A 6,000-nucleotide genomic window follows, 5' to 3' on the forward strand; every position below is an offset into this window, starting at 1 on the left:
CACTTAACTGACTGAGCCATCCAGGTGCCCCTCCATTCAAATTTTAGGAATGTTTTATTTCTATGAGAAATGCCATTAGAAGTTTGATAGGGATTGCACTGAATCTGTAGATTGCTTTGGGCTGTATGTACATTTTACCAATGTTAATTTCTCCAATCCATGAGCATGGAATACCTTTCCATTTATTTATGTCTTCTTCAATGTCTTTTATCACTGTCTTATAGTTTTCACCATACAGGTCTTTCACCTGCTTCATTAAATTTATTCCTGGGTATTTTATTCTTTTTGATGCAGTTGTACATGGGATTGTTTTCTTAATTTCTCTTTTTTAAGTAGGCTCCATGCCCAGCATGGCGACCAGTGTGGGGCCCAAACTCATGACCCTGAGATCAAGACCTGAGTGGAGATCAAGAGTTGGATGCTTAACAAACTGAGCCACCCAGGTGCCCCCTTAGTTTCTGTAACAGTTCATTATTAGTGTATAGAAACACAATAGACTTTTGTATATTGATTTATATCCTGCAACTTTACTGAATTCATTTATTCTAATAGTTTTTTTTTTTCCTTAGGGGAGTCTTGAGGGTTTTTTTTTTTTATATGGTATCATGTCATCTGCAAATAGTGACAATTTTACTTCTTCAGTTCCAATTTTGCTACACTATTTTTTCTTGCTCTGGCAAGACTTCCAACACTATGTTGAATAAAAGTGGTGAGAGTAGGCATTGCTGCTTTGTTCCTGATCTTACAGGAAAAGCTTTCAGATTTTCCCTAGAGTATGATGTTGGCTGTGGGCTTGTCATAAATGGCCTTTATTATGTTGCAATACATTCCCTCTATATTCACTTTGTTGATAGTTATTATGAATCACTATTGGATTTTGTTAAATGCTTTTTTTGCATCTATTAAAATGATCATATGGGGTTTTTTTTGGTGATTTTTAAAGTTTTTCTTTCCAGCTAATTAACACACATTATATTAGTTTCAGGTGTACAATAGGATTCATATGGTTTTTATGCTTCATTTTGTTAATGTGGTGTATATTGATTTTGTAATGTTGAGCCATCCTTGCACCCCTAGAATAAATTCCATTTCATTGTGGTGTATGATCCTTTTAATGTATTGTTTTAATATTGTATTGAGTGTTTTGCATCTATATTCATCAGGGATATAGGCTTGGAATTTATACTTGTGTCTTGGTGTGAACCTCCTCGGGTTTATTTTCTTAGGGGCTCTCAATGTTTCTTGGACTTGGATGTGTTTCCTTCTCCAGGTCAGGGAAGTTTTCAGCTACAATTTCTTCATATATGCTTTCTGCCCCCTTCTTTACTTCGGGGATCCCTATAATATGAATATTATTACACTTGATGATGTTACTGAGTTCCCTTAACCTATTCTCATTTTTAATGTTTTTTTTTTAATTTTTTTTTATTCAGTGTGGTTGCTTTCCATTACTGTGTCTTTCAAATCACTGATCTGTTCTTCTGCATCCTCCAAGCTGCTGTTGATTACCTCTAGTGCACTCCTATTTCAACTAGGAAATTGAATTTCAAGAATTCAACTTGAATTCTTCAGCTCTAACTGGTGGCCGCTACTGCTCTTCCTCATCTTCCCCTCCTTCTCCCTCTCCCCCTTATTCTTAAAGCTTTCTATCTGTTGACGTTCTCACTGAGAACATGCTCTCTTCTCAAGTGAGTATTTTTATGGCCATCACTTTAAATTCTTTATCAGGCATATTGCTTATCTCTGTTTCATTTAGCTCTTCTACTGTGATTTCGTCTTGTTCTTTCATTTGGCACATTTTCCTCTGTCTCCTCATTTTGTCTAAATGTTTGCTTCTGTGTATTATGTAGGTAAGCCACATCTCTTGGTCTTGAAAGTAGTGGCCTTGTGTAGAAGTCCTACGGTGCCCTGTAGTGCAATTCTCCCTGGTCTCCAGAATCAGGTGCTCCAGGGTGTCCTGTGTGTGGGCTGCTATTCCCCTATTATCAAGGCTGAGACACAATTGGCTTGAGGCCAGTCAACTTCAATGACCCATTTTTCCTGCTATGGGCACACTGGGCAGGGTTGGTCCCTGTGCTGTTGAGAGGACTGAGGTCGCCATGGACTTGGTGATGGACCAGGCCAGCAGTCAGGCTAGGTGGCTTCTCTGCCACAGCTTCAGGTGCCCCAAAGGACAGGGCTTGCTCCCTGTGCATCTGAGAGTCTCTCATTGGTGAGCAAGGTCAGCTGCCAGACTAGATGCCTGTAATTAGCCTTTCTGTACAGTTGCAGGCTCACCAATGTTGAAGTCTTGCTCTCTGCATGGCCAGCTAAGAGGCTGGGTTGCTGGACTGTGGGAGTGCTGGTGTGTGAGGCTATATCCCCCCTTCCCAGGGCAGGAATCACTTTGGAGTGGCACTGGTCTCTGCCAGGGTTGCCTGTATAGAGTAGCAGGGAAGGAGTTGTTTTTGGAGGGATGCCTACTGAGGTGGGTGAGTTGGAAGGGATGGGTGAGCAGGGGAACATGGGGTGAGAGTATTGGTGCTGGCTCCCAAAAGCATCTGGCTACCTCGGTTGAAGGAGGGGGAGAGAAGTGGCATTGACCAGCACTTTTATTCCTGGATAAATCTGAAGATTCCTGCCTAGCAGCACATGCTCTAAGATTAGTCAGTACATCTCCTTCACTTATACCCCAGGCACTTTTCAAATGGCTGCTTCTGTGCTGTTTCTTGGGCAGAGTTATATTTTATGCTGGCTCTTTAAGGGCAGGGACCCAGTTTCCTATCACCCACTGGCTCGCTCAGCTTTAAGCTTGCTGATTTCTGAGATAGGGATTTTAAAAAGTTTTTATTTTTTAAATCTCTGTATGCAACATGTGGCTTGAACTGACAACCCTGAGATCAAGAGTTGGATGCTCTACCGACTGAGCCAGCCAGACTCCCCTAAGCCTGCTAATTTTTCAAGCTCCTGAACTTAAGTTCTGCTAGTTTTCAAAGCCAGATGTTATGGGAACCTGTATTCCCAGTGCAGGTTCCCAGTGCTGGCAGTGCCTCATGTGGGGTCTGGTCTCTGTGTTTGTGGTGCCCCTCCCATTTGTGGTCAGTCCTACCAGGGGTTTAGTTCTCAACTCTGTCTCCGCCCCTCTTACCATTTTCAATGTGGCCTCCTCTCTATGATTAACTGTGGAAAGTCTGTTGTTGCGACTTTTCGGGTCATTTTCAGTTAGCTGTATAGATGTAACTGTTATCTCAGTGTGTCCATGGGACGAGGTAAGCTCTTATTCCTCCATCTTCCACGAGTCTCTCATTTATTTTTCTAATTCCTTTGAGAGTAAACAGGTTCTTTATTGGAAACTTTTCTTATTTCTTGATGTGGCATTTATTGCTGTGAACTTCTCTCTCAGAACTGCTTTAGCTATGTACTGTAAGTTTTGGTATGTTTCCATATTCATCTGTCAAGGTATTTTTAATTTCTTATTTTCAGTTTAACCCCATTGTTCAGTAGGTATTATTTAATCACGATGAATTTGTGAATTTTCCAGTTTTCTTCTTGTAATTGACTTCTAGTTTCATATCACTGTGATTGGAAAAGATGCTTGATAGGATTTCAACGTACTTAAATTGACTTCTTTTGGGACTTAACATGTGATCTAGCCTGGAGAATCTTCCATGTGCAGTTAAGAATACATATTCTGTTGCTTTTGGATGAAATGTTTGTTAAGCCCATCTGGTCTAATGTGTCAACTAAGACTAATGTGTCCTTATTGATTTTGTGTCTGGATGATCTATCCATTGAGGAAAGTGGATATATTGTATTGTTGTCTATTTCTCTCTTTAGGGCTGTTAATATTTCCTTTATATATTTAGGTACTCCTATGTTAGTTGTGTAAATACTTACAAATGTTGCATCTACTTGTTTGATCCTTTTATTATTAGTGCTGTTCTTTGTCTCTTCTTACAGTCTGTTTTAAAATCTGTTTTGTCTAAGTAAGGATAACCCAGCTTTCTTTTGGTTTCCACTTGCATGGAGTATCTTTTCCCATCCTTTCAGTTTCAGTCTGTGTGTGTCCTTTTTTTTGAAGTGAATCTCTTTTAGTCAGCATATAGATGGGTGGACTATGTGTCTATTTTCATGCCAACATCATACTGTTTCTATTACTCTAGCTTTGTAGTATAGTTTGAAATCAGAAAGTATAATTGCCTCCAGCTTTGTTCTTTTTCCCCAAGATTGCATTAGCTCTTTTGGGTCTTGTGATTACATACAAATTTTGGGATTGTTTTTTCTATTTCTGTAAAGAATAGTATTAGTATTTTGATGAGGATTGCATTAAACCTATAGATGGCTTTGGCTAGTATGGATCACTTTATTATTTCTTCCAATCCATGAACATGGGATGTCTTCCCATTTGTTTGTGTCTTCTTTGATTTTTTTTTTTTTTTTTTAGCTAAGTCTTATAGTTTTCATCATATGGATCTTTCACTTCTTTGGTTAAATTTATTCCTAGGTATTTTTTGTTTTTGATGTTGGGAATGGAATTATTTTCATTCTTTTTCAGATGTTTTATGATTAGTATATAAAAATGCAACTGAGTTCTGATGTTTCTTTTATATCCTGAAATGTTACTAAAATCATTGATTAGTTCCAACAGTTTTTGGTTGAGTCTGGGATTTCTTATGATTTGCAGATATCAACAGTTTTTCTTCTTTTCAAATTTAGATGACTTTGATTTCTTTGTCTTGCCTAATTGGTGAGTGGTGAGAGTGGGTACCCTTTTTCAGAATCTTAGAGGAAAATCTTCTTCTCTGTTGAGTCTAATGTTAGCTGTGGGTTTGTCACATATGGCCTTTATTATGATGATGTATGTTCCTTTAATACCCAATTTTTCAAGGCTTTTTAAAATCATAAAATGTTGTATTTCCTCAAATACTTTTTCTATATTAAGATGATGTTTATTTTAATGTTTCATTTTATTGTGATGTTACATTTATTGATTGAACCATCCTTTCATCTCAGGGGAAAAAAATCCCAATTGGTCATAGTGTATAATCCCTTTAATGTATTTTTGAACTTGGTTTGCTAATATTTTGTTGAAAATTCTTGCATCTATATTCATCATGGCATTGGTATATAGTTTGCTTGTAATGTCCTTATCTGGCTTTGGGTATTAGGGTAATGCTGGTAGATGCTTTACAGAATGCATTTCAAATTGTTCCTTCATCTTTAATTTTTTTTGAAAGAGTTTGAGAAGGATTGGCATTAATTCTTCTTTAAGTGTTTGGTAAAATTAGTTAATAAAGCCATGTACTCCTGGGGTTTTGTGTGTTGGGAGGTTTTTGATTACTGATTCAATCTGATTAGTAATTGGTGTGTTCAGATATTCTATTTCTTCTCGATTCATTGGTAGATTTATGTTTCTAAGATTATTACATTTCTTTTAGGTTGTCCAGTTTTTTGGCATATAGTTGTTCATAGTAGCCTCTTATCCTTTCTATCAGTTATAATGTCTACTTTTTCATTTATAATTTTGTTGATTTGGGGCCTCTCTTTTTTCATTGGTTAGTCCAGCAAAAGATCTCTCAATTATGTTTTTTTTTCCATGCTTTACTATTTATTTTTACATTTTTTAAATTATCAGTACATCATTAGTTTTTGATGTAGTGTTCCATGATTCATTATTTGCATATAAACATCCAGTGCTCCATGCAATACATGCCCTCCTTAATACCCATCACTGGGCTAACCCATCCCCCCACCTCCCTCCCCTTTAAAAACCCTGTTTGTTTCTTGGAGTCCACAGGCTCTCATGGTTCGTCTCCCCCTCTGATTCCCCCCCCTTCATTTTCTCTTCCTTCTAATGTCTTCCATGCTATTCCTTATGTTCCACAAATAAGTGAAACCATATGATAATTGACTTTCTCTGCTTGACTTATTTCACTTAGCATAATCTCCTCCAGGCCCATCCATGTTGATGTAAAAGTTGGGTATTCATCCTTTCTGATGGCTGAGTAATATTCCATTGTA

Source organism: Neomonachus schauinslandi, chromosome 1, assembly GCF_002201575.2.
Source record: "Neomonachus schauinslandi chromosome 1, ASM220157v2, whole genome shotgun sequence".
NCBI lineage: Eukaryota > Metazoa > Chordata > Mammalia > Carnivora > Phocidae > Neomonachus > Neomonachus schauinslandi.